This window comes from Rhincodon typus, chromosome 3 (genome assembly GCF_021869965.1).
Source record: "Rhincodon typus isolate 14 chromosome 3, sRhiTyp1.1, whole genome shotgun sequence".
NCBI classification, from domain to species: Eukaryota; Metazoa; Chordata; class Chondrichthyes; order Orectolobiformes; family Rhincodontidae; genus Rhincodon; species Rhincodon typus.
In genome coordinates, this window is record NC_063334.1 from 127,198,416 (window position 1) to 127,209,379 (window position 10,964).

A 10,964-nucleotide genomic window follows, 5' to 3' on the forward strand; every position below is an offset into this window, starting at 1 on the left:
GATGTTATGGCACTGGAGAGGGTGCAGGGGGAGACTGACCAGGATGTTGCCTGGAAGTGTTTCCCTCAGCAGGGGAGATTGAGATATGTAAAATTATGGGGAGTATAGATAAAGTAGAGAGGAAGAAATGTTTCCCCTTGGAGGGATCAATGACAAGGGGGTAGGGCATAGTTTTAAGGTAAGGCATGATGTTGAGATGCTGTTGTTGGACTGGGGTAGACAAGGTAAAAATTATACGACACCAGGTTATAGTCCAACAGGTTTATTTGAAATCACTAGCTTTCTAAGCTCTGCTCCTTCCTCAGGTGTAGTATGGAAGAGGAGGGATACTGACACAGAATTTATACACAGAAAGGTAACAACCCTTTAAATGTCTCGCTGACCGCCTCCTGTTGAATTTTTAATCAGTTCAAAAGGAGATGCAGGTTTCTATTGATTAATTTCTTTATTGATTTCTTTCAAGTCATTGCCCTGAGATAATTAAAGGTTTTGTCAATGTTTAGAAGAGATGACATCTCAGGTCAGGCAACGCATTTTTTTTTTTAAATGTATTACATAGAATCCCTACAGTGTGGAAACAGGCCCTTCGGCCCAACAAGACCACACTGAACGTTGAAGCATTCCACCCAAACCCATCCTCTTATACCCACCTAAGCTAGACATCCCTGAACACCACAGGCAATTTAACATGGCCAATCCACCTAACCTGCACATCTATGGACTGTGGGAGGAAACCCATGCAGACACGGGGAGAATGTGTAAACTCCACACAGACACACAGTCACCCGAGGGTGGAATTGAACCTGGGTCCCTGGCATTGTGAGGGAAGCAGTGCTAACCACTGAGCCACCGTGCCGCCCCTATTTAAAATCTGTGTTTTAATCTGGAGTCAGGCTGGTTTTATTTTTTTTGAACAAAATAGAATGTATCTGCAAAAAACACAAACATCTTGGATGAAATAATTCACCCAATAGATTACTACCGGTGCCATGGGCTAGTGAGGCTAAGAATAGAGAGTGAGTGCAGCTAAACACATGGTGACAGAGCTGCTGTAGGAGGGAGAGCATCAGATATGTGGATCATTGGGATACCTTCTGGGGAAGGTGGGACCTGTAAAGGAAGGGCAGGTTGCACCTGAACTGGAAGGGCACCAATATCCTGGGTGGGAGGTTTGCGAGAGCTCTTCAGGAGGGTTTAAACTAGTTTGTCAGGAGGATGGGAACCAGAGCTACAGATCAGAGGATGGGGTAGCCAGTGTACAGACAGATAGAGCATGCAGAGAGTCTGAGGAAGGATAAGCAGTTGATAGGGCAAAGTGGCAGTGGTTGAGGCGTGTCTACTTCAATGCAAGAAGTGTCAGGAATAAGGGTGACCAACTTAGAGCATGGATCAGTAGTTGGAACTACGATGTTGTGGCCATTACAGAGACTCGGATAACACAGGGGCAGGAATGGTTGTTGGATGTTCCGGGGTATAGATGTTTCAAAAGAAATAGGGAGGGTGGTAAAAGAGGTGGGGGAGTGGCATTGCTAATCAGGGATGGTATCACAGTTTCAGAAAGGGAGAGTGGAGGAGGGTTTGTCCACTGAGTCAGCATGGGTGGAAATCAGAAACAGGAAAGGAGCAGCCACTTTATTGGGAGTTTTCTATAGGCCCCCCAATAGCAACAGAGACACCAAGGAACAGACTGGGAGGCAGATTTTGGAAAGGTGCAGAAGTAATAGGGTTGTTGTCCTGGGTGATTTCAACATCCCTAATATAGACTGGAACCTCCTAAGTGCAAATACTTTGGATGGAGCAGATTTTGTCAGGTGTGTCCAGGAAGGATTTATGACTCATTATCTAGATAGGCCGACTAGAGGGGAGGCCATATTGGATTTGGTGCTTGGCAACGAACCAGGCCAGGTGTCAGATCTCTCAGTGGGAGAACATTTCGGTGATAGTGATCACAACTCCCTGGCCTTCACTATAGTCATGGGGCAGGATAGGAGCAGGCAGTATGGGAAAGTATTTAATTGGGGGGAGGGGGAATTACAAGGCAAGAACTACGGAGCATACATTGTGATCAGATGTTCTCAGGGAAATGTACAACAGAAATATGGAGATTGTTTAGGGAGCAGTTGCTACAGATACTGGATAGGTTTGTCCCACTCGGGCAAGGAAAGGATGGTAAGGTGAAGGAACCTTGGATGACAAGACATGTGGAACACCTAGTCAAGAGGAAGAAGGAAGCTTACTTAAGGTTGAGGAAGCAAGGATCGGACAGGGCTCTAGAGGTCTACAAGGTAGCCAGGAAGGAACTGAAGAATGGACTTAGGAGAGCTAGAAGGGAGTATGAGAAAACCTTGACAGGTAGGATCAAGGAAAACCCCAAGGCTTTCTATATTAATGTGAGTAAGAAGAGGATGGCAGAGTGAGAGTAAGGCCAATCAGGGATAGTGGAGAGAAACTGTGTGCGGAGTCAGAGGAAGTAGGGGAGGTCCTTAATGAATACTTTGCTTCAGTATTCACCAGTGAGAGGGACCTTGACGTTTGTGAGGACAGGATGAAATAGGCTGATATGCTTGAACAAGTCAATGTTAGGAAGGAGGATGTGCTAGAAATTTTGAAAAACATGAGGATAGATAAGTCCCCTAGGCCAGACGGGATATACCCAATGTTACTACGGGAAGCAAGGGAAGAGATTCCTGCACCTTTGGCGATGATCTTTGCGTCCTCACTCTCCACTGGAGTAGCACCAGATGACTGGATGGTGGAAAATGTTATCCCCTTGTTCAAGAAAGGGAATAGGGATAATCCTGGGAATTACAGACCAGTCAGTGTTACTTCTGTGGTGGGCAAATTACTGGAGAGGATTCTGAGAGATGGTATTTATGATTATTTGGAAAAGCAGTTTGATTAGAGATAGTCAACATGGCTTTGTGAGGAGCAGGTCATGCCTCACAAGCCTTATTGAATTCTTTGAGGATGTGACAAAATACATTGATAAAGGTAGAGCAGTGGATGTGGTGTATATGGATTTTAGGGAGGTGTTTGATAAGGTTCCCCATGGTAGGCTCATTCAGAAAGTAAGGAGGCATGGGATTCAGGGAAACCTGGCTGTCTGGATATAGAATTGGCTATCCAATAGAGGTCAGAGAGTGATTGATGGAAAGTGTTCAGCCTGGAGCTTGGTGACCAGTGGTGTTCCGCAGGGATCTGTTCTGGGATCTCTGCTCTTTGTGATCTTTATAAATGACTTGGATGAAGAAGTGGAAGGGTGGGTTAGTAAGTTTGCTGATGATATGAAGGTTGGTGGAGTTGTGGACAGCATAGAGGGCTGTTGTAGGTTGCAATGGGACATTGACAGGATGCAGAGCTGGGCAAAGAAGTGGCAGATGGAATTCAACCCAGAAAAGTGTGAAGTGATTCATTTTGGAAGGTCGAGTTTGAATGCAGAAGACAGGATTAATGGCAGGATTCTTGGCACTGTGGAGGAACAGAGGGATCTTGGTGTCCTCATCCATAGATTCCTCAAAGTTTCCACCCTAGTTGATAGGGTTGTAAAGAAGGCGTACGGTGTGTTGGCTTTCATTGGCAGGGGAATTGAGTTTAAGAGCTGCGAAGTTATGCTGCACCTCCATAAAACCCTGGTTAGACCCCACTTGGAATATTGTGTTCAGTTCTGGTCGCCTCATTATAGGAAAGATGTGGAAGCTTTAGAGAGGGTGCAGAGGAGATTTACCAGGATGCTGCCTGGACTGGAGGGCAGGTCTTATGAGGAAAGGTTGAGGGAGCTAGGGCTTTGTTCATTGGTGCAAAGAAGGATGAGAGGCAACTTGATAGAGGTGTACAAGATGATGGGATACATAGATAGAGTGGATGCCCAGAGACTTTTTCCCAGGGCGGAAATGACTATTACGAGGGGGCATAATTTTAAGGTGATTGGAGGAAGGTATAGGGGAGATGTCAGAGGTAGATTCTTCACACAGAGTGGTGGGCGTGTGGAATGCGCTGCTGGCAGTGGAAGTAGAGTCAGATACATTAGGGACATTTAAACGACTCTTGGATAGGCACATAGATGACAGTAAAATGTAGGGTATGCAGGTTAGTTTGATCTTAGAGTAGGATAATAGGTCGGCACAACATCGTGGGCCAAAGGGCCTGTACTGCGCAGTATTGTTGTGAGAGAGAGAGTGTGAGAGAGAGAGCGAGTGAGAGAGAGAGCGCGAGTGAGAGAGAGAGTGTGAGAGAGAGTGTAAGAGTGGGAGTGTAGTATGGTGGGGTCACCTGTAGTGCGACATGAACCTAAGATCCTGGTTGAGGCTGTCCTCATGGGGCCTGAACATGGCTATCAGCCTCTACTCAGCGACTCTGCGTTGTTCTGTATCCTGAAGGCCGCCTTGGAGGACATTTACCCGAAGATCCGAGGCCGAATGCCCTTGAGCACTGAAGTGTTCCCCCAATGGGACGGAGCATCCCTGTTTGGTGATTGTTGTGCGGCATCCATTCATCCTTTGTCATAGCGTCTGCACGATCTCACCAATATACGATGCCCCGGGGCATCCTTGCCTGCAGTGTATGAGAAAGACAACGTTGGGCAAGTCACATGAGTATCTGTCGAGCACGTGGTGGGTGGTGTTCCCACGTGTGACGGTAGTGTCCATGTCGATGCTCTGACATGTCCTACAGAGGTTACCATGAAGGGGTTGTATTGTGTTGTGGTCGATGCTGTCCTGAAGGCTGGGGAGTTTGCTGCGAACACTGGTTTGTTTCAGATTTGGTGGTTGTTTGTAGGTGAGAAGTGGAGTCGTGGGGAAGATCTTGGTGAGATGCTCATCGTCATCAATACTCATGTGACTCGGCCAACATTGTGTTATCTCATATGCTGCAGGCAAGGATGCCCTGGGGCATGGTATATTGGCGAGACCATGCAGAGACTACAACAAGAGATGGATGGAAACCACACAACAATTGCCAGACAGGGATGTTTCCTCCCAGTGGTGGAACACTTCAGCGGTCAAGGACATTCGGCCTCGGATCTTCGGGTAAACATCCTCCAGGGTGGACTTCAGGATACACAATAACACAAAGTTGCCGAGCAGAGGCTGATAAACAGGGTCAGTCCCCATGAGGACGGCCTCAACTAGGATCTTGGGTTCATGTTGCACTACGGGTGACTCCGCCACATCGCGCGCACACACCGATGCGCGCACAGTGATACATCTTTGAGGTGAATTATTTCATCCAAGATGTTTGTGTTTTTTCCAGATACATTCTATTTTGTTCAAAAAAAATAAAGCCAGCCTGACTCCAGGTTAAAACACAGATTTTAAATAAGACCTCACACCATAAATGCATTGCTTGACCTGAGATGTCACCTCTTCTATGACAAAACTTTTAACTGTCTCAGGGCAATGACTTGAAAGAAATTCTGGGATTTGCATTTTAATCAATAGAAACCTGCTTCTCCTTTCTAACTGATTAAAGACTCAACAGCAGTTGGTCAGTAAGCCATTTTTAGGGTTGTGACCTTTCTGCGTACAAATTCTGTGTCAGTATGCCTCCTCTTCCATATGACACCTGAGGAAGGAGTAAAGCTCCTAAAGCTAGTGTTTTCAAATAAACCTGCTGGACTATAACCTGGTGACGTGTGATTTTTGACCTTTAAGGAAAGGGGCAGAGGGGTACAAAATAATTGGGTAGTTGTTTTTCACTGGCACAGACTCAATGATGATATGAAGGTGGGTCGCATTGTGGACAGTGCGCAGGGCTGTTCTAGGTTACAAAGGGACAATGATAGAATGCAGAGCTGGGCTGAGAAGTGGCAGATGGAGTTTAACCCTGAAAAGTGTGAGGTGATTCATTTTGGAAGGACAAATTTGAAAGCAGAATACAGGGTTAACGGAAAGATTCTTGGCAGTGTGGAGGAGCAAAGGGATCTTGGGGTTCATGTTCACAGTTCCCTGAAAGCTGCCACCCATGGCTAACGATGATGCAAATATATCAGCCAGGGCCCCCGCAATTTCTTCTCTAGCCTCTTACAGGGTTCTTGGCTATATCTGGTCAGGACGAGGAGATTTATCCACCTTCTTACATTCTAATACTTCCAACACCTCCTCTACTGTGATATGGACTGTCCCCAAGATATCGTCACTAACTTCAAGTTCCCAAGTCTTCATGTCTTTCTCCACAGTAAAGAGAGGAGAAATATTCATTGAGGACCTCACCCACCTCCTGTGGTCCCACACATACATGTCCAATTTGGTCCTTGAGGGGGTCCTATTCTCTCTCTAGTTATTCTTTTTCCTTTAATACACTTAAAGCATCTCTTTGGATTCTAAAATCCAACCCTAATCTTCTCAGCCAAAGCTATCTCGTGTCCCCTTTTCGCCCTCCTGATTTCCTTCAGTAAACTCCTATCTACCTTCAGGGATTCCCTTGATCCCAGCTGCCTGTAAATGAGCCATGTCTCTTTCTTTTTTCTAGTCAAAACCTCAATATCTGTGTCATCCAGGGTTCCTTACTTCTGCCAACCTTACCCTTCACCCTCACAGGGACATATAGACCTTGAACTCTAGCTATTGCACGTTTAAAGGCCTCCCACTTGCCAGAGGTCCCTTTGCCTGCAAACAGACTCCTCCAATCAAACCCTGCAAGCTCCTGTTTTATTCCATCGAAGTTCGCCTTGCCCAAATTTAGAACTTGACCATGTGAACCAGTTTTGTCCCTCTCTATAACTATTTTAAACCTAATAGAACTATGGTCACTGGTCCCAAAGTGCTCCCCCACTGCCACCTCAGGCACCTGTCCTGCCTTATTTCCCAAGGGGAGGTCGGGTTTTGCCCCTTCCCGAGTAGGACCCCCTATGTACTGCTTGAGGAACTTTCCTGAACACACTTAATAAATTCCACCTCATCTAAGCCCTTAACACTTGGCAGACCCAGTCTATGTTAGAAAAATTAAAATCCCCCAACTATAAAAACCCTATTGCTCCTGCATGTCTCTGCAATCTCCCTGCATATTTGTTCCTCTAATTCCTGTTGACTATTTGGGGGACTATAGTACAACCCAATAACGTCACCATCCCCTTCTTATTTCTTAGCCCCATCCACAAAGCCTCACTGGATGATCCCTCAGTTATTTCATCTCTGACTCAAGCTGTGATACTCCCCTTAATCAAAAATGCGACTCCCCCTCCCCTCTTTCCTCCACCTCTGTCCCGCCTAAAGCACCTGCACCCGGGACATTAAGCTGCCAGTCCTGTCCCTCCCTTAGCCATGTTTCTGTAATGGCTATAATATCCCAGCCTCACATACCTACCCACACCCTGAGTTCATTGTCCTTACCTGTCAGCCCTCTTGCATTGAAATAGATGCAATTTAATCCAACAGGCATCCTCATTCTCTGCCCTGTTCCAGCCTGACCAGGCTCTTCAACTTGCTATTTCTGATTACTGTATCTCCTTCCAGCCTCGCACTTGCCTCCCTGCTGTTGATCCTGGACCCTGGCACCTGGGAAGCAACAAACCATCCTGGATTCCTATCTGCAGCCACAGAATCTCCTGTCTGTCCCCCTAATATGGAGTCTCCTATCACTAAGGTCCTGTTTACCTTTACCCTTCCCTGCTGTGCCCCAGAGCCAGTTGTAGTGCCACTGACCATAATCCCCTCTAGCAAAACAATATACTTGTTTGAGGAAAATGGCCAACAGGGATTCCTGCACTCTCGGCATACTCCCCTTGCCTTTACTGGTGGTCACCCAGCTACTCTCTGCTTATACCTTAGGTGTGACCACCTCACCACTAAAACTCTTATGATGCGCTCGGCATCTCAGATGGTCCTGAGTGCATCCGGCTCCGGCTCCAGCTCCAGCTCCAGCTCCCTAGCACGGTCTCCCAGGAGCTGTAGCTGGGTGCACTTCCCACAGGGGTAGTCATCATGGACGATGGAAGTATCCCTGATCTCCCACATTCTGTAGGAGGAGCATGTCACTGACCTAACTACCATCTCAAATGCTCTAAGACTAAGGTTGTAGACTTGCTCACTGAGCTGGTGGGTTTGGTTGCAAACATTTCGTCACCCTGCTAGGTAACATGGTCAGTACGTCTCCAGTGAAGCATCAGTGTTCTGTCCCACTTGTTATTTATATGCCTCAGTCTGCTGGGGTGGTTGGTATCACTTCCAGTTCTGTTTCTCAGTGGTCTGTACACAGGATCTAATTAAATATTGTACGGGTGACCTGTACCTGAATACACTAAGCAGCCCATGCCTGCTTACAAGATGGCAGACAGAAGCTAAGCAAAACGAAGCAGCCTGTTCACAGTGAAATACAATGGTAGCTTTGTACAGAATTGCTAGAAGATCAGTAAAGGAACACTGTATGCTCCCATCTGAGACAATTCTGGTAAAAGAATGCCTTAGGACAGATAAATAACCAAGTCCAGCTTTGTTAATGAAAGGATGATTGTCCCAGCAAATGAATAACGTCAGGTGCTAGCTTAGGTCCCCAAGCAAAGAACAAAGAAAATTACCAGCACAGGAACAGGCCCTTCGGCCCTCCAAGCCTGCGCCAATCCAGATCCTCTATCTAAACCTGTCGCCTATTTTCCAAGGATCTGAATCCCTCTGCTCCCTGCCCATTCATCTATCTGTCTAGATACATCTTAAATGACGCTATCGTGCCCGCCTCTACCACCTCCGCTGGCAATGCGTTCCAGGCACCCACCACTCTGTGTAAAGAACTTTCCACGCATATCTCCCTTAAACTTTTCCCCTCTCACCTTGAAATCGTTACCCCTAGTAATTGAGTCCCCCACTCTGGGAAAAAGCTTCTTGCTGTCTACCCTGTCTATACGTCTCATGAGCAGCTGAAAGGATAACAGCAAAAGTTATTTTGTAGTAAATAGTTGCCTCTTTGAAGCTACCAGCAATATTAAATAGTTTCTAGCTAAAAATGCTCTGATCGTAGAAGTTGGTTTCAATACATAACCAGGACATAATACAAGCCTTAAAAAACATTTAAGCTTAGATGTAAAGATTAACTAGCCTTAGAAGACACCTTATGCCCTGAGGAAGAAAGATTGATCACAACCCATAAATTACAAAATGCTGACAGTAGAAATAGTTGTATAACGTTACACTCAATTAACTTTACAACAGAAGTTAACCTTATAGCAATTAGTTAAAACTAACTGGCTTTTTGTTTTTACATTATGTAATTGGGGCAGTGGGAAAATAAAAGGAATAACTGCATGTGATAAAAGACAGCACCGAAACATAATGGGTATTAGAATTCGAGCTGTCCTTACAGATAAACAAGCCTGAGAAAGACCCGAAGGAGTATAGCCATTAAACTTTTGGAATGTGAATGAATAGGATGCATAGGAAGATCCCAAGGCCGAGAGATTACAATATCTAGCTAATACCATAAGATCATGGGAGCCTGGGGCTTGTCAGGGAAGTGCCCATCACTGATTAGGTGTCCCACAGGACTGAGTGCTTGGATGAGGGGAAGGACAATGACTACATTGTATTTGATTACTGTAACACAAAATGTATAAAAATGTTGCATTTCTTTGTAAAAGCAGAGGGTGTGTCATTGATCCATCTTTTGAAGCCCAATTCAGGGAAGATCCTTTGGCCCTCTCCCTGCATAAGCTGGTGTCTGCTTGAACAAACATCTTCCACTTGCCCGAATCCTGCCTGCCTCCTGAGTCTTTGTCCCAGGACAGGAAAAACACTCCTACAAATGTGTTTGTTGATGGAGTTCTGGTTGGAATAGCAGGCCTCCAGGAATTCCCAGGCGTGTCTCTGTTTGGCTTGTGTGATTATGGATGTGTTGTCCCAGTCAAATTTGTGCCCCTCGTTGTCAGTGTGTCGTGAGACAAGTGAGAATTGGTCGTGTCTCTTGGTGGAGGCACACTGACGATGTTACCTAGCAGGGCAACAAAATGTCTGCAACAAAACCCACCAGCTCGGCGAACATGTCTACAACCTCATCCATAACCCAAGCTACAAATCTTCTCAAAAGCTCCAAGACTAAAGAGGAAAGTTAAAGGAGCTTTACATGAGCTAACCTGTGAGGTGCTGCTCACCAAAGCCACTTGAACCAATGCCTTACTTCTCACTCTGCTACCAACAAATATTCAATAGCATGTCTCTCCTCTTCTCCCACCCTTTCCTATCCCCTTTTCCCCTTTTTTGTTGGTTAGAGGAAAGAGGGAAGGAGGAAAACACTAATTGGCTTAAGCACTCCTTGATACCAGGCCCATGACAATTTGCTCTTCAGTGCAAGTGTCTGCTTCCAAGCTCTAAAATATGTGCTGAAGTGATGCCTCTCCCTCGCTGTCGTTCGCTGCTGGATGTCTTGTCATCCAGGGTTCCTGAATCTTGCCATCTTATCTTTCATCCTCACAGGACCATGCTGGTCCTGAACTCTGATCACCTAGACTTTAAAAGACTATCCTCAAACAGCTGACCCAATCTAGTTTCTCCAGTTTCTATCTCATACTTTTGTAATTTGCCTTCCCTCAATTTAACACTCTCACCTGAGGACCACTCTTATCGTTATCCATAAGAATCTTAAAAAACTTACAGAATTAAGATCACTATTCCCAAAATTCTCCCTCACTGAAACTTCAATCACCTGGCCAGGCTCATTCCCCAAGATAAGGTCTAGTATAGCCATTTCCCGAGTTGGACTATTGACTATAATTGTTTCAAGATGCCCTCCTGGACGCACCTAATCAAGCATCGTTGACTCCAGGCAAATAATTAATGGGCAATAAATGTCCCAGCCAAGAGACGCTCTCATCCCCGAGCATCTAATTGAAAAAAATAAAGAATCCCCATGCACCAAGGGAGTCCCAGTCAATTCTCGGGAAGTTAACAACCCTGTTACTTTCCATCTTTCCTATATTTCAGTTGTTTCAGCGGTGGGAGTCCGGGAGGAAGCGCGAGGGCAGCCTGGGAAGGTGAGCTTTT

The 10,964-nt window shown here is 45.9% G+C and overlaps 1 protein-coding gene across 1 annotated transcript in view; it reads right to left on the reverse strand.

The window, feature by feature from the left end:
* The window catches only part of LOC109921516 (sperm flagellar protein 2-like), a 149,957-nt gene that overhangs the window by 50,708 nt on the left and 88,285 nt on the right, over window positions 1-10,964 (reverse strand). The gene's annotated exons all lie outside the window — the stretch shown is intronic.